At 41.0% G+C, this 23,213-nt stretch overlaps 1 protein-coding gene across 6 annotated transcripts in view; it reads right to left on the reverse strand.

Annotated features, from left to right (window-relative positions):
* CNTN1 (contactin 1) overlaps positions 1–23,213 on the reverse strand; it is a 421,087-nt gene that overhangs the window by 351,674 nt on the left and 46,200 nt on the right. Inside the window, exon 1 of one of the 6 annotated variants that reach the window (XM_043549229.1) lies at positions 21,121–21,287. The exons of the other annotated variants lie outside the window; for them this stretch is intronic. The gene's annotated coding sequence lies outside the window, so the exon portion shown is untranslated. Of the gene's footprint in view, positions 1–21,120; positions 21,288–23,213 lie in introns of those variants that run through there. 6 annotated transcript variants of the gene reach the window in all.

Below are 23,213 nucleotides of genomic sequence, written 5' to 3' on the forward strand. Positions count from 1 at the left end.
AAGTCTGCAAGGAAGAACAGCAACTGCATTTCTGCTAAGCTCCTTACTAAAGCAGAACCCTTTGATTTAATCCAGAGCCTAAAAACAACCTTCTCTATTTTATCCATCTAGGGTCTTATAAGGCTCCTGCTCTTGTGCCTCCACTGATCTTAACTGAGGCAGTTTGGCACAAATACAGATGTAAGGAAAGATTCTTCACAGTGCCAGAACTCAGGCAACACAAAAGAGCCATAATCTAGCCACAAATGCCCAGCAGAGACTTTACCTGGTGTAGGGGAACTCTCTTCTGGGCAAAACGGTGTAAGACCCAAATCCATACCTGCTGTCCCTCTCCCTGGAGCAAGGGTTTTTGGTGGAGCTCCACTATGCTAACCCAATCCTCCACTGGTAGAAGGTCTACTGGGATGGAATTTAGAACTGCCTGATATCAGCTCTAAGCAATGTTGGGTCCAAGAATTGGGGGCGGGGGCGGGGCTGGAGGGCTTTAACCAATAGAAGTGGTTGGGAAATTTCAGGCAGAATGATTTATCCACAGAAAATGCAGCTTCCACAAAACTGAAGTTTTCAATGGCATTTTGCAGAACATTTTTGAATTCTCATGTGGAAGATTAAAATGAAATACTTAGGTTTTGGGTCAGTTCACCATTAAACTCCATCTGCCTAGGATTCCATGGTGCTTTATGGGAGCGGTAGTTTTGGAGTTTCATGTCTCTCCATTCTCTCCTGTGGACCAGACTACATTCCCATAATGCAGAACGGTCTCCCCTCTGCCTAAGCCAAATGGTGCATCCACCCTCCTTCTCTCCCTACATTGCACGGAGCATGGGACATGCTAGAACAAAGTCCACAATGGCTATTTAGGGCTTTGTTAAAGGTCATGACTTGCACTAAGGAATGGGGAAAGTACAGAGAAAACCAGAGAGGAATGAAACTTGTTTCTGTAAGGGAAGGATGAAGTAGGAGTTTAAATCTTTCAAAAACACAATCAGCTGTAAAGCATTTTTACATGCTGGAAAGAAAATAAGAGGTAGCCAAGAATCCGCTTAGGGCTGGACTCTAAGGATTTTGCCTGAGTAAGGGTAGCAATTTCTGACCATTAATTGCATATAGTTAAAATGAGACAATCAAGAATAGTGAAATAAGGTGATACACCAGTATTCATGTTAACACAAATATTCCAGCCAAATGAACCACTGAAATGGCTGCAGAGGTTGCTGCAGACTGGTGCATATGGCAACAGACATTTGTTTACACAAAACATTTTTTTAAAATAGTTTTATCATGCCTCACCATTTCATGTTTAAGATGCATGCTTATGTCAGAGTTTTCAGCATTTTTAGTCACAAAATAAATACAATGCATTAAACCTGGTATTGTAAAAAATGGTCTTCTTAAAAGATACTGCTGAGCTATTATTTCCTAAATGTAACCTCTCTTTGACATTACCATAAGGAACATACAGAATTTGAAAATGTTCCTATTTTTCCACTTGTTTTTCTCCCAGTAAGTTTTATTTTTATTTTATTTTATTATTTATATGTCTCCTTGTGCTATAACACATCTATAAAGTTTAGTTTATGGTTAGTGCTTAAATTAACAAAATAGCTACATTTATAGAAATGTCACTCTAGGTATAAGTGATTTAAAACATCCAAGAAATAGAATAAGAAGTCGGTGTTGATATCAATACACGTATTTAAAAGACTAATTTAGTTTTGTTTATTCATTCAAGTGAGATTGCAGTCTGTTTTTAAGGACAGATATGTTGGATAAGACTTTAGAGTATACATAATAGCTAGATTAGGATGCAGTGATGAGGTGCATCTTGGTGGTTGAAAAAAAGAAGAAAAATGTATTTAGGCTGCACTTCTGCACTCTTGTAAAGGGGACTGTTGCCCCCTTACTAACATTCAGTGTTTTGGTTGCTAGCTCCCAGTACTAAAAGGCGAAAGGTCTATGGGAAATCAGGACCCTGAGACTGATAGTCCCCAGGAACAATGGGGAGAGGCCAATGCTCCAGGTCAGCCTGAATGACAGGGCGAGCAGGCTAATCAGAGAGTCAGGAGGACAGGGAGGTCACGTCCTCCGTGTGAATTTGCCTGGGTCAGACAGAGTGAGGCCGAGCTAAGGAGAAAGCAGGGGCTCAAGCTGAGCTGGGGAGCAGAGCTGTGCCAGATCCAGAGGGACCAGAAAAGCAGCCCAGAGAGAGCAAATCCTGTCCTGGGAGCAGAGCTGCATTAAAGAGAATGGCCCAGTGGAAGGTAATAACGGTCATCTGAGACATCCAACAACAGGGATTCAATATTTACTCCCCAAAATTAAACTTACAAAACCAGTTTGTTTTTCCTATGCACGTTGTGCCTTTAAAAGCTCTTCTTTTGTTAGTTAGCAAAAAGTTATCTTTCACTGAGAACTTGAAAACTGTTAAGAAGATAATAAATATAAATGGACAGAAACATGTTGACCCATATAGAAGAACAGATATATTCTATCTATAGTTTGACCTGCACAGTTCACTAACTATTCAAGGTAATTTAGGAAGTGATCCAATCCTCCTGTAGAAACAATGGAAGTCTCTCTGATTGTAAGAGAAGAAAAATGTAGCCCTTAACAGGACTTCCAAAATCCCTTGGAAATTGAAATAATGCATTTCCATGGTTTTAAACAATATGAATATATTTAGGCTTTTTAGATTCTGTCTCTTCAAACCACCACAGAAAACACCGTATACACATTAGTGAAGTCTTAAGACAAAAAGTGCATTCATCTGTTTGTGGATGCTAATTCCAGAAGAAATAGAGATCAGCTATGTTAACAGCAGATTATTTCTGAATTGTATGACAGCTCATTTTCCCTCTGCCATAGACACTACAGATTGCACCCAAATCCCATCTTCTGTCCCACCTCATAATAAGGTGATTCATTTCAACAATGGAGTCACTTCACCTCCCTCAGTGTCAGGTGCTGTGTATGTCAAATATCAAGTAACTGACAGTCTCTCTGAATACCCAGGACAATGTCATGATTCATTCACGGTAAGTCGGCCAGCTTTCCAAAAATAGACAATACTGAAATTTAAGATAGATGGCATTTAATTGTTTGTTTTGAGCAAGAAAAACTCTAAGAATAATCTTCATGTTGTTTTGTATCAGGCATATCTATGGAATAACTGGCTGTTTTTCCACATATCTGAAGACCAGTTGTATTATAATGAAGTTCAAATGCTCCAATTGGTCATTGGAGGAAGATACGGGGTGTTAAAAATGGTTTGACATCTATTCTCACTTAGATGCATGCCCTCAAACTTTTATAGTTCATGGAAGTTATGGATGTGCTTTGAGTATTTACCCTTTGGATCAAAACTTGCAAAAAGTGAAATTTCACGTCCCAGGATTAAAAATGTCTAATGAATGTTTTGCACAGTTGTATTTAGACACCACACTAATCAGAAGCACATGCAGTTTGCAAGAACTGAAAGCACAAAGGTAAGCATGCATTTTTGCAAACAGGCTCAGCCCTCTTCTTTTTGAAAAATCCCTCCCCTCCAATGTCCTGAACAATGTCAAGCTCTGTGCAGTACTCCTAGATGAGCAGCGGAAAGCTCCACAAGATTCAAAATATGTAAGATGTTCCTTGATTATGTTGCTGGTAAATCTAAATTACATTTATACAATGAGATACAGCTTACTGAGTCAAATTAAAATGACAAGGAAAATGAACACTACTGATGAGGAACATCTGCCAAGTGATGTGTTACATTCCAGTATTGCCTAGGTATCCTTAGCTAAGATGTGTCTGAACATCACAGCATTCCTGAAGGACTTCAGTGGTTGCTGTAAATTATGTACAATGTTTAGGGCCAAATTTTCAAAAGAAAAAAATCCTACAAATTCTCACAAATTGTGAGACTGTAACAGTTAGCTGAGCACAGTAAACATTAAAAATACATAAAGTCTAAAGTACTTCAGTTTTTTCTTTGTATATGAAACATTAAAATTTACACGTTGCTAGTCCCTACTCTGCAGCATAGTAGGAGTCATTCCGAAAGCTCTTAAGAGCAAGACTGATGTAATAGGTCTTTCCCTAAATCCTGTTTAAGTCTTCGCAAATGTGGGTGGGGAACGTGGGTGGGGTATGTGATTGTTGTTGTACACTTGTTTCCTATCCTCAGTCTTCACAAGAACAATCAGACTGGTATATGACAATGTTGCAACTTGCAGATATACTACCAGATATACTACCTGACAGTGACTGGGGACACAGAGTCCACTAACTTCTTACCTGACTGAAAAATATATCCTCTTCCCCTAGAAGTAAAAACCCTGGCCTTCTTTATGATGGTCTGAAAGATGGGTTGAACTGCAATAACCTGTCCTCTGACAAATCTGGAGTCTTGGTCTCTGCTAAAGATTTGAAGATCGCCTCTAGCAGGTACAAACAACAACTTATAGTGATAAAATGGAGGCCTCAAAATGATTTTATTTTTTAAGAGTAATCTCAGTCTTTAGTTCTATGGATTTTCCTTTGCTGAAATAAATTACTTCTTTGGTGATACAGAGTTTGGTTGCATTAATCCACAAGGTTGATGCCAGAACCAACTTGCCTGGTGCAATAGTACATCGTGGTTGTTGAGCAATCTGCCTGGAACAAGCTTTTCACCCAGATCTGTGCAACACTTCTCAGCCTAAGAAATGACCCGGTAATACCTGGGACAGCTTGCAAGTTCCAGAAAGAGGAAGGTAACATTAAGACGCTGTGGCTTTGGCATGTTACAAATAGAATGTTTGTAGTACTCATATCAGCCCACATCTCTTTGTTATTGCTAAATTATTAATTCTTCACACATTTGGGTGTAGGAGACAGAGTAGATTACTGTTCCCTCAGACAAGATATGAGGGGAAATAGTGGCTGTGATTGAGGGAGACACTCATGAGAGCCTGAACCCATGATAAGCAGAGGAGTTCACCTTCTGCTTAGCCAAATATTCTAGAGCACATTTTTTCTTACCTCTAGAGCAGTGGTTCTCAAAGCTGATCCGCCACTTGTTCAGGGAAAGCCCCTGGCGGGCCGGACCAGTTTGTTTACATGCCGCATCCGCAGGTTCAGCCTATCGCGGCTCCCACTGGCTGCAGTTCGCTGTTCCAGGCCAATGGGGGCTGCGGGAAGCGGCGCAGGCGAAGGGACGTGCTGGCTGCCCTTCCTGCAGCCCCCATTGGCCTGGAGCAGCAAACCGCGGCCAGTGGGAACGATGATCGGCCGAACCTGCAGACGCGGCAGGTAAACAAACCAGTCCGGCCCACAAAGGGCTTTCCCTGAACAAGCGGTGGACTGGCTTTGAGAACCACTGCTCTAGAGAAACTTTGGGGTCTTCAGACTTTAAAAGTCTATTTAAATTTGTATTAGGGTGCTATGAAGTGGATAATTTCTATTGAAGAAGTACTCAGTGTTGTTTCTAACATGACAGATGACATAGGGAGGTGCCACAAGTACTCCTTTTCTTTTTACGTGGTCTCATGCATCTTTTGGAATCTTCTTAACTAGTACACACTAAGGTTTGGTCCACATTATACCTGTTATTTAGGCAAAACTATCCAGCCATAGTGACCTAGTCAATGCCTTGTACATGGGCCAATCAACAAAATCTGCCGCTCTAGGCAACACATCACAGGGCCGCCCCCTATGCCACTCAAATTTGGCACCTCTCCATCTGGGCAATAAATATACCTGCCAACTATGGAAAACCTACAATACTGTACAATTGAAACAGACTGCCTAAGGAGGTCGTGGAAGCTCCTTTGTTGGAGATTCTCAAAAGGAGGTTGGATAGCCATCTGTCTTGGATGGTTTAGGCACAACAAATCCTACATCTTGGCGGGGGTTAGACTAGATGACCCTTCTAATCCTATGATTCTATGTGATCATGCTCTGTTTTGATTGGAATAGGTAAAAGCACTTGACACCACCCAAAATGATTATTTTCTTTTTACCATTTAAAGTATTAAAAAAAAGTTTAACTGGTTTCTAACAAATAAGAAAGTATCATTGAAGGTGATAGCTTAAAAAGAACTGAAAATTTCAGTTCACTCTATATTACAACAAATTAGTTGCAAGACAGATCTTGATAAGTAGGGTGAACAGTCAAATTTCATATTACATCATATTAGTCATTATGTCAGTTAGCTTCTCTGTACTTGATCATTTTCTGCATTCTGTATTATTTATTTTGAGGCCAAAATACTCCATCAGAATTCATGGAATGGTATATTCTAATCAAATTTATTTTAAGTGCATCCTGGCACAGTCAGATTTTCTACTTTGAATTAAACCAACAGAGAAACAGATTTTTGTAACCTTTCCCATGTTTATTTAGGCATCCATCTTCTGACAAATGGACCCATATTTCAGTTTTGATATTTTTGCATAACACACAAACTTGAAGGTAATATTTTGCAGTGAAATGGTAAGACACTATTGCTATGCCAAAAACTGCTATATCATTCTTATCCACTTCTCCATATCACCTCATCACGTTCTTTGTACAACCTATCTGATCTATAAGGCTGGCCATGTCTTTAGTGAACTCTAGTTTATTACTGTTACATTTTCTTATCATCTGGTCTGCAATCTAATCTTATACAGTAAACAGGGAATCCATTTCAGCTTATTCTAGTTCACAAAAGACAGAGTAAACATTAAGCCCACAGCAAAAATATTTGTGCTTCTGCTTTTCTTCCAAAGTGAATTTTAATTGTTAACTATGTCTGGGTTTTCACTCTGCTGTTAATTTGGGCTTCAGAAGCTATCCTATTGCCAACCAGTTCTAATTCAATTATTAATGGCCACAAGAAATGTACATCTCTCGCAGAAGTACAGAAAAGTCATGCTGTTGTGTACATTCCTTGTGGCCATTAATAATAATATATACATTTACTGCTTTACATCTCTCTCAGAAGTGCAGATATACTTTTATTTCCTCAACAAGGAATATAATTCTAATGACTGAGTTTGTAGAGTATTCCCTTTAATATTTAATGCTCTTAAGCCTTTACTACTAAAAAAATTCTCTCCCCATTTTCATAGGAATTTAAAAGAGAATTAGGAAATCTCAAACAGAGGATGCACTTAAGAATATTTGGCTCTTATGTAGCACTTTTCATCTTAGATCTCAAAGCATTTTTAAAAGTTTACATCAGTTTGAAGGATGTTGAGATATTGAGAGTTGAGCCCATTAATCCCCGTTATTTTAATAAGCACTACCTCTCAAACAACAAAATATTTCAAAATAGAAGAAACTTAAAATGTAATGTGTATTCCATTTTGCCAGATAATCAGTCTAGGTTTGTAAGACATAGGATGAATACATCTACAATATTAAGATTATTATACCAGAGCAAAATTTTAAAATATTAGGAATTCAGTATTATTGTCAGACTTCTACAAGATAACATTTAAAATTTCTATCAAAAGTAATCTGAATTTTTTATTCCCCGAATCAAAAATGAAAAAAGAAAAGTGTCTATACTTACTTCTAATTTGGGGGGAAAAAAGAGAAAAAAAACAAGATATGCTTATTTAAAAAGCAGTGGGCCAAATTCCATCCTCATTTAAACCCCAAAAAACCCAGTATGTGTCTAAAATGTTTCCGTGTACAAAGCCACATCCAAATTATTAAAACTTGTGAAAGATCAGAATATAGATGCTTTCATGGTTAATTGACACACGTTATCCAACATTTACTTCTATGATTCTGTTTTCCTTTATTCGCTTCTCATTTTGTATTCTGAAAGGGAGAAAGGCAGCTTTTCAGCTGACCTAATGAAAACACTGCAACGACAAATGAGAAATCAACCTGTGTGCAGTGGAGTACAGCTGGAAAGAATGCTAATTCTCTGCTTCAATACTGCCTTCAAAGAGATTATTCAAGCCTCTCTCTGACATGGAACACAGTGATCAGCCAGCAATTGCTAGAGATGAAAATAACCTTTATCTGTTTTAACAAAAAGGTGAACTAAAAAAAGCAATCAATCAGACATGCCCTGAATGCTTTCTATTAGCAAAGAACAAAGTGACTTTATATAGTATTCAATATATTTCAGTGTTGGATTTTTTATGGAGTTTGAAATGATAAAGTTACCCTAACTTCTCTAAGTGGGGCAGAGGGGAGAATAAAATAAGCAATGAACAAAAATCTAGAGCTTAAAAGAGCCATTTTTACTAAAATCCAATATAAGCCTGGGAAATCATAGGGTATGTCTACACTACGAAATTAGGTCGAATTTATAGAAGTCGGTTTTATATATTCAAGAGTGTGTGTCCCCACAGAAAATGCTCTAAGTGCATTAAGTGCATTAACTCGGCAGAGTGCTTCCACAGTACCGAGGCTAGAGTCGACTTCCGGAGCATTGCACTGTGGGTAGCTATCCCACAGTTCCCGCAGTCTCCGCTTCCCATTGGAATTCTGGGTTGAGATCCCAATGCCTGATGGGGCTAAAACATTGTCGCGGGTGGTTCTGGGTACATAGAGTCAGGCCCCCGTTCCCTCCCTCCCTCCGTGAAAGCAAGGGCAGACAATCGTTTCGCGCCTTTTTTCCCTGAGTTACCTGTGCAGACGCCATACCACAGCAAGCATGGAGCCCGCTCAGCTCACTGTCACCGTATGTCTCCTGGGTGCTGGCAGACGCGGTACTGCATTGCTACACAGCAGCAGCAACCCATTGCCTTGTGGCAGCAGACGGTGCAATAGGACTGGTAGCCGTCATCGTCATGTCCGAGGTGCTCCTGGTCGCCTGTGTGAGGTCGATCAGGAGCGCCTGGCTAGACATGGGCGCAGGGACTAAATTTGGATTGACTTGATTAAGTCATTCTCTTTAGTCCTGCAGTCAGTCCTATTGAACCATCTTATGCAGGCAGGTGATATGGATTGCTAGCAGTCCTATTGCATCATCTTCTGCCGGGCAGGCAAGAGATGAGGATGGCTAGCAGTCCTATTGTACCATCTTCTGCCGAGCAGCCATGAGATGTAGATGGCATGCAGTCCTTCTGCACCGTCTGCTGCCAGCCAAAGATGTAAAAGATAGATGGAGTGTATCAAAACAAGAAATAGACCAGAGTTGTTTTGTACTCATTTGCAAACCGCCCCCTCCGCCCCCCATCTAGGGGACTCATTCCTCTAGGTCACACTGCAGTCACTCACAGAGAAGGTGCAGCGAGGTAAATCTAGCCATGTATCAATCAGAGGCCAGACTAACCTCCTTGTTCCAATAAGAATAATAACTTACGTGCACCATTTCTTATTGGAACCCTCCGTGAAGTCCTGCCTGAAATACTCCTTGATGTAAAGTCACCCCCTTTGTTGATTTTAACTCCCTGTAAGCCAACCCTGTAAGCCGTGTCGTCAATCGCCCCTACCTGCGTCAGAGCAACGGCAAACAATCGTGCATCTGAGTTGAGAGTGTTGTCCAGAGCAGTCACAATGGAGCACTCTGGGATAGCTCCCTGAGGCCAATACCGTCGAATTGTGTCCACAGTACCCCAAATTCGACCCGGCAAGGCCGATTTAAGCGCTAATCCACTTGTCGGGGCGGAGTAAGGAAATCAATTTTAAGAGCCCTTTAAGTCAAAATAAAGGGCTTCATCGTTTGGACAGGTGCAGGTTTACATCGATTTAAGGCTGCTAAATTCGACCTAAAGTCCTAGTGTAGACCAGGGCATAGTTTCAGATTAGAATCTTGAACACCCAAAAGTTCTGGAGGTTTTATCCTTTATAAAGACAGGGGCCATTTATAAAACTAAAATCCTGGGTTGGCTATCAAACACCCACGAAGTGTGACAATGCAAGGATGAGGCATTTTGGCAGTCCCATTATGGGAATGGTCTGAATGGACCAAAGTCTGCACATACATCAGGATACTGAATATAATGAAAACCTTGTCACTGAAATGCATCACTAGAAGATCAGTTGCCTACAACTTCTCAGTTTTTGCCTACATGAAAACCCTATCCTATTAGGAGAAAAGTATTAAAGCAATGCACAGGAAGTACAGTATACCATAGTGAATGCACTAATCCCAGTATCAACCAACAAGATTTGGCCATAAACAGTGTTATTAATGCAACAAAGTTTAACCCACAGTAATTAACCATTAGACAAAACCAAAACTATATGAGATGTAATCAAAAATATACTGGTTTTACTGAATATACCAAATAAAAAGATCTAATGATGACACGATGATACTACAAGCCGTAGAAATGCCCATAAATAAAAGAATTAATACACTGCCCTGCGAGGGAAGACAGTATCAAAAGGTAATTGTCAAGCGTCCCCATTCCCTTCTTGAGCATCATTCCTTAAGTAACTCTCTCTTCCCAATGCTCTGAGAAACAGGAGAGCCATATAGTGTGCCCTGAAGGTCAGCAGATATAGGCTATTTCATACCAAGGTTCCACCTGCTGGCAGAAACTAAGACTGCAACATAATTTAGTGTCTAATTACCCAACTGTAACAACAAACTTACTGTGCCAAACAGTGGCCTTAATATTCAGTTTAGTTAAGGTCAGGGGTTTACACTCAAATTTTATTTAGTTCTCCTTAAACTTACTCTGCAAAGCTTCCAGCTTGTTGATCTCTGATATATATATTTGAGAGGAATTTAACATATCTAAAAACTACAAATATAATAAACTAGGAAAACTAGATATTTGTACTTCTCTCTAGAGAATAGCATAGCCAACTTTGTTAAATTCTTGTGATTAAACAGGCATTTACAACGCTATTATAGGGGATGTACATGTAAGCCAGTGTCTGCCATTTACCAGACAGATCTGAGAGCAGAACAAGCAATGCTGTGACAAGCATATCAGAATAAATAGTTTTTAACATGTCCAGAGATTCTTAAATCATAAATATCTGACAAGAAAGAAAATATGGTACCAAAATTGAATGATGAACTTTTCAAGGGCAAAGCTGAAACTACGTTTATGGATTGCAGATAAACTTCTTCACAGAAGTTTCTCATACTAACTTTTGATGTGCATTGTAACATATGGGTGCAATCCTGCTTAGGTTATTTTACCCCACAAGTTTACTGTGTCAAACAGTGCCTGACATAATTTGATGTACTTTATTTCCCCAGATTGTTTGGAGGATTGTAGTCTACTGAGCCATTTCATAAGCTGAGGAAGGGAAGCAAACTCAACTATCAAGTCCTTTTTAAGGCTCTTTTCTTTGGGACATGGTTTCTTGCTTGTATCAAACACTATGAATAAAATAACTCATCTGATGAATGTGGGACACAGTCCCCCCAGGCTTTTCCCTACCTCAACCAGCCAGGGGAAGAGGGACACCCTTCCTTTGTGACTCCTGGACCCAGCTTCTGCTTCCATATATACCCCGCCCAGCCATACGTTGGGCAGGGTTCCCTTAACTCTTTCCATGCTGCTGCTGTTCCTTGACAAAAGAACATTATGTTGTCCAGAAATTGAAACTCACCAGTGTTTAAACCAAAAACCTAGGAACTGCCATGCTGGATCAGACAGCAGTGCATGATGACCAGTTTATTGTCTTAGATAGACAACAGATGCTATATAAAACCCTTAAATGGAGAACTATATAATAATGTTCCCATGGAGAATTTTCTTCCAAATCCCAGGCCATTGGCAGTTAGCTTATCTCTTGATGCTTCAGGTTTTTTCTCTCTCATGCATTGTTATCCAAGTATGACAGGGTCAGGCTGGATGGCTACAGGAGAGTGATAGAAGACATTAGCCCCAGGTTAAGCAGGCCCCTTTTCCCTGGGTAAAACAGCAGGGACTATTCCAGAACACTCAGGAACTTTCTAGAACTAATGAAGGCAGGCAGGCTAATTAGGACACCTGTAGCCAATTGGGAAGCTGCTAGAATTAATTAATGCTAATCAGGACACCTGGTTTAAAAAAAAGGCTCTCACTCCAGTTAGTGAGGTGCGCACAAGGAGCTGAGAGCGAGAGGGCATGCTGCTGGAGGACTGAGGAGTACAAATGCTATCTGGCATCAGGAGGAAGGTCCTGTGGTGACAATACAAAAGGTGTTGGAAGGAGGCCATGGGGAAGTAGCCCAGGGAATTGTAGCTGTCACACAGGTGTTACACAAAACACTATAGACATCTGTGATCCACAGGGCCCTGGGCTGGAACCCAGAGTAGAGGGTGGGCCTGGGTTTCCCATCCCCCTAACACCCTAGTGGATACAGGAGGAGTTGACTTGTCTGTGGGTCCCACCAGAGGGGAAGGTCCCTGGCCTGTCCCCCGACCCACTAGGTGGACCAGCAGAGACTGTGGGGATTGTTCTGCTTCCTCTTCCCCATGCTGGCCAGTGATGAGGTTAGCTAAGTGAACGGCAGTATTTGACTGAAAGGCAATTATGTCATTTGGCATGACCACAGTTATGCAGAAAATGAGAAATGTCTGCTTGACACCTCCAATAATTATACATGCAAATCTCCTACACAGAGTACACCAACCTACTAGTGATTAGCAGTTTGTTTGTATCCCTCCCCAATATTTAAATAGGAATTAGTCCACACAGATGAATTAAATGGTTTATGTGACTGTGTATTCAGCTGACGACATTTTTTACATCTGTTGTATTGCAACTTCCACTTATGATTTAGTGGTGAGGTCAGCACCAATAACAATATACAAAACGATTGAGCCAACTCTTTCTCTCGACTGCCTTAAAATCTGGCACTATATTCTTGAGCTATCTTGTAATGTACAACTTTGATTCTGTGAAGTGCTCAGTACCTACCAAGCGTTCTGAACTTCTGTTCACTTAAAGGAAGTTGAGGGACTTGGCAGTTCTCAGAAGTGCTCAGGATTGGTCCCACTATTCGCACACAACATTAGTGTCATATTCACACAGTTGCCCAATCCATTGTTTTTCCTGATAGAATACAAATTTTTAGCCCTTTATCCATCCACTAGCAGCCAGAGCAGAGCTGACCATGCGGTGATTGGTCTCATCTAAGGAGCTGGGGGGGCTAATTCAGCCTGGCTGGGGAAGTTTCCCAGCAAAACTCTATAAACTGGGAATCATCAGTAGAGAAGGAAAATCCCAGCTGAGGATCTTGCTTTCAGATCCCTATTGGCCAGTTCTCAGGGGGAACCCTGCATGCAGGCCTGGGACTCACCAGCTCCCCACACAGCCAGTCCTGTCCTTGCCTTGGCTGGCTCCAGACTGACTCAAAAATGGCTTCTCCCCTTTCCTGAGCTCCCTGGGAAGGGCATCTCACTCTCTATTGGTTGCCGGGCAGACTCTGAGTTTGCCTTGACTCCCCCTCCCTACCAGGGACAGAGTGCCTCCCTCTGAGCTGCCAGCAGACAGAGCCCCAGGAATCTAGGTAATCTCCTTGGCGGCTATATGGGGTAAACAGTGAGATGGTAAAATGCGCAGATGATACAAAATTACTCAAGATCATTATGTCCAAAGCAGAGTGCAAAGAGTTACAAAAGGATCTCACAAACTAACTGAGCAACAAAATGGCAGATTAAATTCAATATGATAAATGCAAAGAAATGCATATTGAAAAACATAATCCCGACTATACATACAAAACAATGGGGTCTAGATTAGCTGTTACAACTCAAGAACAAACTTGGACTCATTATGGATAGTTCTCTGAAAACATCTACTCAGTGTGCGGCAGCACTCAAAAAAGTGAACAGAATGTTGAGAACTAAAAGGGATAAGATGACAGAAAATATCATAATGCCTATACATGAATCCATGGTACACCCACATCTTTAATACTTTGTGCAGATCTGGTTGCCCCATCTCAAAGAAGATATATTGGAATTGGAAAAGGTACAGAGAAGCACAACAAGAATGATTAGGGGGTATGGAACAGCTTCCATGTGAGGCGAGATTAAAAAGATTGGGATATTTCACCTTGGAAAAGTGACGACTAAGGGGTATATGATAGAGGTCTATAAAAGCTTAACTGGTGTGGAAAAAGTGAAAAAGGAAATGTTATTTACTCCTTCACATAACATAAGAATTAGGGGTCACCCAATGAAATTTACATGCAGCAGATTTAAAACAAAAGTACTTCACATAACACACAGCCAACCTGTGGTTCTCCGTGCCAGGAGATGTTGTGAAGGCCAAAACTATGACAGGGTTCTAAAAAAGAACTAAAGTTCATGGAGGATGGGTCCATCAATGGCTATTAGCCAGGATGGACAGAGATGCAACACATGCTCTGCATGTTCCTAGCCTCTGTTTGCCAGAAGCTGGGAGTGGGAGAGAGGGGATGGATCACTCGATGACTGCCTGTTCTGTTCATTCCCATTGAAGCATCTGGCATTGGCCACTGATGGAAGACAGGATACTGGGCTAGATGAACCATTGGTCTGACCCAGTATGGCTGTTCTTATGTGCTAAGTAATTTATAGTATTTTTCAGTATTTGGTTTTAGTATTTCATACTGGGTTAGATTGATCATAAAACAGAAGTCACATGTTATGTGTTCCCTTACTGTGTCTGTCTTATTTGGTTATCAAGTTGCAGGACATCCAGAAGAAGTTGTTGGAAAGATGCAAGCTGGAGATGAGCAAGAGAGACTTGAGTCTCAACAATAACAGATTAAGCGTATAGTGAAATAGGGAGGATTGCGGATGGAGCCCTGGGTGACAATCATAGAAGGAGGGTAGAAGGAAGAAGAGGATCTACTAAAGCTAACACTGAAGATGTAATCAACTAAATAAGAGAACCAATAAAGGACAGAGTCACAGAAAGCCAGGGATGAGAAAGCACCAAGAAGAAGTGGGCGTTTCAGGATATCTATGGAAGAAGATTGACAAGAATGAATATAAAGACGTGACCCTTAGACACAGCAAGAAAAGAAGCCATGAGTCACTTTTACCAGGGAACAGTTCCTTTGGTGTGGAGCTGGAGAAAGTGTTCTAACTGAGATTAGCATGCAGAAAAAGAGTCTCCTTCTTGAAGTATGTGTTTGCAGTAGATTGCCCAAAAGTAGAGCTGATTCAATAATGGCAATAAAGTAGATGACTTGGTGTCTGCTGAAGATTGGGGCTTAGATGAGAGCTCGCCTGCTGCAGCTCTGTTTGGCTAAGACAAACTAATGTCTACAAATTGCTCAAATCTGCCATCAGAAGTGATAGGAATAGTTCCTGCATTTATGAACAAGAGGTACACGACCACCACTTGAGATACAATTTGCAATTCAAGTCTTTTGATACATCCTGGGCTGTTACTGTAGTCTTCGATAGTAACTGTAGCAAAATATCTCTCATGTCCACCCACACCTGGAACCAAAATGAGCTGTCACTCAGAGTAAATTAAGAGTGTACTAGATCTACACAATGGCAAAAACACAGTTAAGTATGTTGCCAATTATGATGCTATAAATGTCAACTGAGTTAGCACCCTTAGTGAGATAAATGGAGAGGGTTACACCTTTTAGAGCTATTGTTTCATGCACTCTGAAGATTCAGGCATCAGACTCGTGCATTATTTGCACATGGTTTGCATTTTCAACATCTTTAAAAAAACAAAAACGAGGATACTGAGAATCTGGAGTATAAGCAGTCGTTGTGGGAGTGGTGTAGTAAGCCATACTGCTGAACACTGTCCCAGTTAGTTCTTACTTCTGCCCTGGTAAGCCAGGTTCAGAAAAGAACAAGGCCTCAGTTGCAGCTTGCTGAAGCCTCAGCCAAAGGAAAAACAACACACACACACACACACACACCCCCCAACCAATACAGGGTGGCTTCCTTCAGCTCCAAGAAAGGCCTCAAACAAAATAGTCTTTACTGCAGTTTGCTTTTCTGGTATAATCCTTCTGTGTCAGTTAGACAGTAAATTCCCAGTTGGTTTGTCTGTCTGTCCATCCTGGCTTCCTTCCTTCCGGGCCTGCAGGTTGATTCAGCAGTCTCCTAGGCTAGAAGGAAGTATGACATCACTTCTCCCTCCGCTCTACAAGCCCCTGCTGCTTCTTCTGTCTTCTGCATTTAGCATTTACAACTGCCAGCTCCCACTTCCAGCAACCTAAGTGTACATCTGCTCAGGGATAAAACCCCTACAGCATGGTCGTGGTGGGTCAGCTGACTCAGGCTCATAGGGCTCGGGCTACAGGGCTACAAATTGCTGTGTAGATGTTTGGGCTCAGCGACCCTCCAGCCTCGCAGGGTCCCGCTCAGGCTTCATTCCAAGACCAAACATCTACACAGAGGTTTTTCAGCTCCAGAGCTCAAGTATGGAGATCCCAAATCAGCTGCCCTGGGCCAGCTACATGCTTTTCATCTCCATGTAGACATACCTTAAGAGGTCACCTATGTCAGCACCATGCACCCCACCCCACCCAGCTCAAGCCTGGAAGCTTTGGTAATTATTATGGTCTAGGTTTCCCTTCTCAGCCCTTCTGCCTCAGCCAGGCATGGAACACATTCTCCCTATCACAAGTACCACAGCGGCATTCTAGAAGCTGGGATACATGGGAGCATGGGGACACTACAATCACATGCCTAGTGGGTGTGGTGATGAAGAGGATCTGTTACTTTATATGCCACTGACAGCGTTGCCAGCTCTCCCAACTTTATCAGGAGACTCACCATATTGGAGGGCTTTCTTAAGGTCCCAGCTCCTGGAGATAGTGTAAAATTTCTCTGCTTTTCATCCCCTCCGCCCCCCAAGTATGTTTCCAGCTTTAATGGTTGGGGAGAAAAATCTTGAAAATATGATCCCAGCCCAATGGAGGCTCAAAAGCCAGAAGGAAAATAAGACGACAAACTTTATTTTAAAATTTTGACATTTTTAAACTAATCTTATGATTTGACCCTGATTCATTATTTTTGAACACTTCATGTTGGCAATACTGGGAATTCTCATTACACAAGGAGGATCCTCAGCTGGATATGCTGGTTTTACGGCTGCTTTGTGCCACTACAGTACTGTAAAAGCAAGCATAGAATAGCCAAGAATCTGCCCTCAATAACCTATTTGTTGTAAGAATTGTCCCTTACACAAGTCTATCATTTCATTTGAGTAGCACACCATATTTGCTGTATCTGATAACATTTCAGATGCATTAATGCGTACCTTTAATCAAAAGTGGTAAAGGAACAACCCCTCTTTGTAAGTCATTGAATGATCACAAAACAACATGATCACTGAGGATCCATTTCTGTAAGCTAACATTTGTAGTCTTCAGTAACGGAATTCACTTTCCACTAACTGACAAGTTAAGTAGTAGGAAATTGAGTTTAATTAGATAAATGGGAGAACTCTTTTCAGCACTTGTTCATAGAAGGATATAAGCGGCAGATGAATTCTTCTTCTGATCTAGGGTACACTATTCAAATAAAGATCAATACATTTCTGGAGAAATCTGAAGCTGTATCTCACTGTGGTAAATACCTTTGTGAGCATTAAGAAAATATCTGAAAATAATGGGAGTTAAGAAAGGAATTTAATTTAAAAAGAGCAAATGCATTTCAAATTAATGAGCTCACATTTAACCACCTCTTAGAAAATTTAATACTTGTAAGCTTCATTAAAAGTATTTTCTTTACTAAAATCATCTAGCCCTGTTAATATAGAAATATCATAATTCCACTAATAATCTGAAGAGATTTATTCAACCGGTTCTTGGTAGAACAAAATCCTTTGCCCACCATAACATCCAACATTTTAAAAAATGGTTGTTAAATTAGGGATATTAGCATCTACAACTAAAATATAACTTCTTGATGTATCTAGAGTGCTACAATGCAAATGGTTCTAAAGTTTTCCAACATGAAAAATAAAGTATAAAAAAAATCTGGTTGTACTGATGGACTTCAGATTTAGAGCAATGTATTATCTTCAGGCCTAAATTTCCTGCAAAACCTGGGTAAAATTTGATCATTCTCGACAATAAAATGATGTGCATGCATTTGCTAGTCTAATATAAATAAATAGTTTTAATAGTATTGCCCTTTTACTATTTTAGACCATTTTAAGATTCTTTTTTCAAATCAATAGACAAAATACTATATGCTACACTACAAGATGGACTAATTCATGAAAACATTCTGATTTTTAATTATATTGGATCAAATAATCACAATCAATCTAATTTGATTTATGCCTTTAATAGGAAAATTCTACTAAACAAACTACCAAAATGTAGAGCAGGAAGGGGCCTCAGAAGGTCATCTAGTTCAACCACCCCCATGCTCAGAACGCATTAAGTATACCAGGACTTTCCATGACAGGGGTTTATTTAACCCTGGGGTCGGCAACCTATGGCACGTGTGCCAAAGATGGCATGTGAGCCCATTTTTAATGGCACACTGCTGCCTGCCGGGGCAGCAGCAGCATGCCATTAAAAATCCTGCCCTGCCCAGCCCAGCCCGCTCTTCTCCGGCCCCCCGCCCCTTCCCGTGGACGCAGGGGGCAGAAACTTGGTCCTGCCGGCTCCCCTGCCTCTTCCTGCAGTGTGCTGGGTTCCTGCCCCCCCCTCCTCTCCATCCCTCCCTGCCAGCCGATCAGCTGATGGCCCTTGCGAGGGGGTGGGGGAGGAGTGGGGTCAGCGTGCTCGCTGCTCCCAATGGAGGCAGAGAAGAAGCGGAGGCAGGGCCTTGGGGGGGGGGGGGTGGAGGCAGGGCATACATCCTTCATCCCCCTGCCATGAGCAGCCCACACCCCCAACTCTCTGCCCTGACCCCCCACACATGCACACCCAGCCCTCTGCCCTGAGCCCTGCAGCCCCGCACCCCCCCCAGGCCCTTGCCCTGAGCCCTGTACCCCGAGCCCTGTACCCCCCTCACACACACCCAGCCCTCTGCTTGACTCCTTCACCTTCCCCCACACCCCATGCCCTGACACCCCCCCCCCCACATCCTGATTCTTGCACCCCCCACATCCCGACCCCCACCCTGAGCACCAAACTGGAGCTCCTGCACTCCCCGCCCCACATTCCCACCTGCACCCCTCCCACCAAATGGGAGCTGCCCAGGTAAGCACTCCACACCAAGCCTCCTGCCCCAACCCTGAGCCCCCTCCCTCATTCTAGCTCCTCGCCAGATCCTACACCCCAACCCCCAGCCTGCTCCTTCACCCCCAGCCTGTGCTCAGTCCACTCCCATCCTGAGCTCAGTGTGGAGAGAGAGGAAGAGAATGGGGCAGAACCAGGGAGAACGTAGGTACCCACTCTATGTGGGCAGGGCCAGGACCCCAGACCAGCAGCAGGCTGAGCGGGTCCAGCAGCTGGGATCCTGGCTGGCAGGAGCCAGCGGATGGAACCCCTGAGCGGCAGCGGGCTGAGCCGCTCAGCCCACTGCCCGTCTGGCGTCCCAGCTGCTGGCCCCACACAACCCACTGCCAGCCCGGGGTTCTGGCTGCCAGCCCCTTGCCAGCCGGGGTCCCGGCCGCAGGCCCCGCTCAGCCCGTTGCTGGCCTAGGTGAACGGAACCCCAGACCAGCAGCAGGCTAAGCAGGCCAGCGGCATAAGATCAACATTTTAATTTAATTTTAAATGAAGCTTCTTAAAAACATTTGAAAACCTTGTTTATTTTACAATACAACAATAGTTTAGTTATATAATATATATAGACTTTCACAGGGAGAGAGATCTTCTAAAAAACCTTAAAATGTATTACCGGCACGTGAAACCTTAAAGTGAATAGATGAAGACTCGGCACACCACTTCTGAAAGGTTGCCAACCCCTGGTTTAACCTGTTCTTAAAAGCCTCCAATGACTGGAATTCCACTGCCTCACTAGATAACCTGTTCCAGTGCTTAACTATTGTTATAGTTAGGAAAAACTTTCTAATATCTAACCTAAATGTCCCAGGCTGCAATTTAAGCGGATTACTTCTTGTCCTACCTACATGTCCACTGAAGAACAATTGATCACTGCCTTCCCTATAACAACCTTTTACATATTTGAAGACTTATGTCCCCTTTCAGTCTTCTCTTCTCCAGAATAAACATGTCCAATTCTTTCAACCTTTCCTCACAGGTCATGTTTTCTAAACTTTTTATCATTTTAGTTTTTCTCCTCTGGACTCTCTAATTTGCACACATCTTTCTTGAAGTGTGATGCCCAGAACTGGACACAGTACTCCAGTTAGGACCTCACCATTGCCAACTAGAGTGGAACAATTACCTGCTGTGACTTACATATGACACTCCTTTCAGTACACCCCAGAATGAGATTGCAAAATATTCTTACACAAAACAAGATCATTTGCAAATGTAAAAATTTAACCTTACCACTTTTCAGTAGGGAAACCATACTTTACATAAAATAAAAGCTCAGAAAAAACTTACTAGAAAAAAGTTAACTACTTAACTGATCTGTTAAAAAGTAACAAAAATTGAACTGTCTGAAACTTTGGATCACCAATGCTTTAAAATGTAAAAGCAATCAGGATTAATAAATAAATAAATCACAGATTAACAAACAGAGCATTAGAAATGAAGAACTAAGGGCTTGTCTACACAAGGACATCCAGAAAAGTAAATTAGTTAAACTACATTAAACCTGTGTGAACACCCTCATTCAAAATTAGGCACACCTAAAGTGTTCCTCTGTATCGCATTAGTGTTCTGTATCTTAGTGTTTCTCAGATTTTTCTTGAAAATACTGAAGAATGTTGATGAGAATGAAAGCATTATTATTTCTAGGAAATGACAGTATTTCTTTTCATATAAAAATTCTTTGTAATTTTATAAGCATACATTGTATATCTATTTACAACTGTAGCAGTGTAAAAGTTTAACAAGCCTCACAAATTAGACTAACTTTATATGTCAAAAGCAAGTTTTTATAATTCCAACAAACATAAATAAGCCAAAAATACTGAAAGCTAATGAAGAAAATTAAAATAGGGGGTAACATATGAACATTTGTCATGACCAATTCATTTTGAATTAACTGAAATCTTTTGATAGAGATGAGAGTAAAGCCAATGAAAAGAGAAGTGCAGTAGTCCAGCCTCAGATCACGGTGAAAGCACACGCAAGTGACATGATATCTGAGTACCCTAGATGCAGGCTAACAATATTCCTAATATACGAAAAGAAAAAAAAAAAAACCACACGAGCAAGACTGTATACAAAAGTTAAAGAGTTACATTTTCCTGTTGACCTCTCCCCAAGGTGAACTAGAAGCAGGTCTCATCAATGAAGAATGTCATTCAGGCAGGAGGAATATACTGTACACTATGTAGCTCTAAATCAGTAGAGTAAATTCAGGACAAGTTACACTGCACTAGAGCATGGACTAATAAACATAAAAACAAAGCCATCATTGGCACCAGAAGCTCATCATTTACAAACATGTGACTAAATTGGATATAGTAACATCTTTGTTCTCAATTGAAAGCAGAGTTATCAAAGGAAGTGCAACATGGAAAATTCACTTTAAAAGCACATGCATGTAGAAATTCTATTTTGGGGTTTAGCTGTAAAAAAGAGGCTTCTCTGATTAAGGAACCCTCTTTGATTTTTATATCAATAAAAAAATGAATAAGGTAAAATAGCTTTACTGCTCTGAAACTGAACAGAAACAGTAAAAACTCTTCTGTGAAAGTGATAGAAGTGTGAGTAAAACATATTAAATTGTACCCTTTTCTTGCTTATTTGATGTTTTGAATAGTGTTAATTGTATATACAACAGAAAGAGCATTATGCCATATTTACAACACAAAAGTTAAATGTAGCAGTTTTTAGGAAGAGAGGACTGCCTTTTTTAAAGTAACACTTAAGTTAAAAATAAAAATAAAAAAGTAAAAAAAGAAGATGCATTGATCTGAGATGTAGGGATATTGGCATACTGCACAACTCCTCCTGTTCATTATTCACAAGATCCTGATACCAGGAAAAGTGATTTTTCAGCATCATCATTAGCCTGAACATCCCAGTCTTACTAAAGGCAAATAGTGAGAGATCTGGTGAAAAATCTCTTTAGTATCCACATGAAGAGGAAGTTTCCAGACACAGCCAGAATTAAAACAGAAAAGCCCAATTACCTAAAGCTCCAGTTGGAGACAAGGGCTTTTATTCAGTGGCACTATAGATCACTAGAAAGGGGGGTTCTCTTGGCCAAGCCCCAGCATTCTTGTGTCAGTGTTAGGAGGAGAATCTGGCTTAGCCTGATGTCCCCTGATTTTGATTAACTTGTAACCATTTACCTGAAAGCAGAATTAAGCTCATGGCAAATTGCCATATACCACTGGAATGTATATACAAAACAGCACATCAAAAAATAACAGTGGTAATATAAAATTGTGAGTGAGATAATTGTAATTTCCATCCTGTTAATATTAACCCCTATGCAACCATAGCTGCACTGAGAAAACAAGGTCCTTTCTTTACAATTTAGGGACAAATATATATGTAACACCGATAGGCCCCGGTTGTCGGGATCAAACCTAGGACCTCTGGAACTTAGTGCATGGGCCTCTACCACATGAGCTAAAAGCCAGCTGCCTGTTAGCAAAGGCTGTAGAGCAGACTCATTAATCTCTCCCTCTTTTATTGGAGGTTCAGGTGATGTAAAGTGATGTAACCCAACAAGAGGAGGACAAGTAATTATTTAAAGAAAATGTCAGAAATCTTTATGCATGACATTAGTCAAATTTATTTCACTTCCCATGTAGTCATCTCAGTAATGTTGGAAAATTATTTGACAAAAAGCTTATGCAACTTGTTTGCAAATAGTTTACTTACAGGATTCATATTTAACTAATGTTTAAACTAAAGAAGCTGTCTGAACAGGACCATAGGCTAGGTATGCGTCAACATGTTTTCATACTAGGTTTCAACGGAGACCAATCAAATCTTCCACAGAACATTACTCCCAGAAGACTATATTTAACTAACAAGGATGTGTCTAAAACACAGATGAGAGAAAAGTAACCTCTTATAGAAATTCTGAAGCTATTCAATACGATATAATTCTCTAGCAAATCAAGCACCTGAAAGAATTGAGTAGGCATAGAAAACTGGATTTTAACTAATACCAGCTAAGACATTTCTTGTTCAGTCAAGTGAAATCACAGCAATACAACACAGGAGTCGTATTTTGATTGGGACTTGTGTAGCATACTTAGTAATTCTTGAAGTATAGAATACTACTTTACTGCTTTACCTTCTGCATTAAGTTACAGAATTAACCACTTCAGCTCTATTGGAGAAAGTCTCATCCAAGGACTAAACTGTAATT

The sequence above is a fragment of the Chelonia mydas genome, chromosome 1 (assembly GCF_015237465.2).
Source record: "Chelonia mydas isolate rCheMyd1 chromosome 1, rCheMyd1.pri.v2, whole genome shotgun sequence".
In the NCBI taxonomy this organism is placed as follows: Eukaryota; Metazoa; Chordata; order Testudines; family Cheloniidae; genus Chelonia; species Chelonia mydas.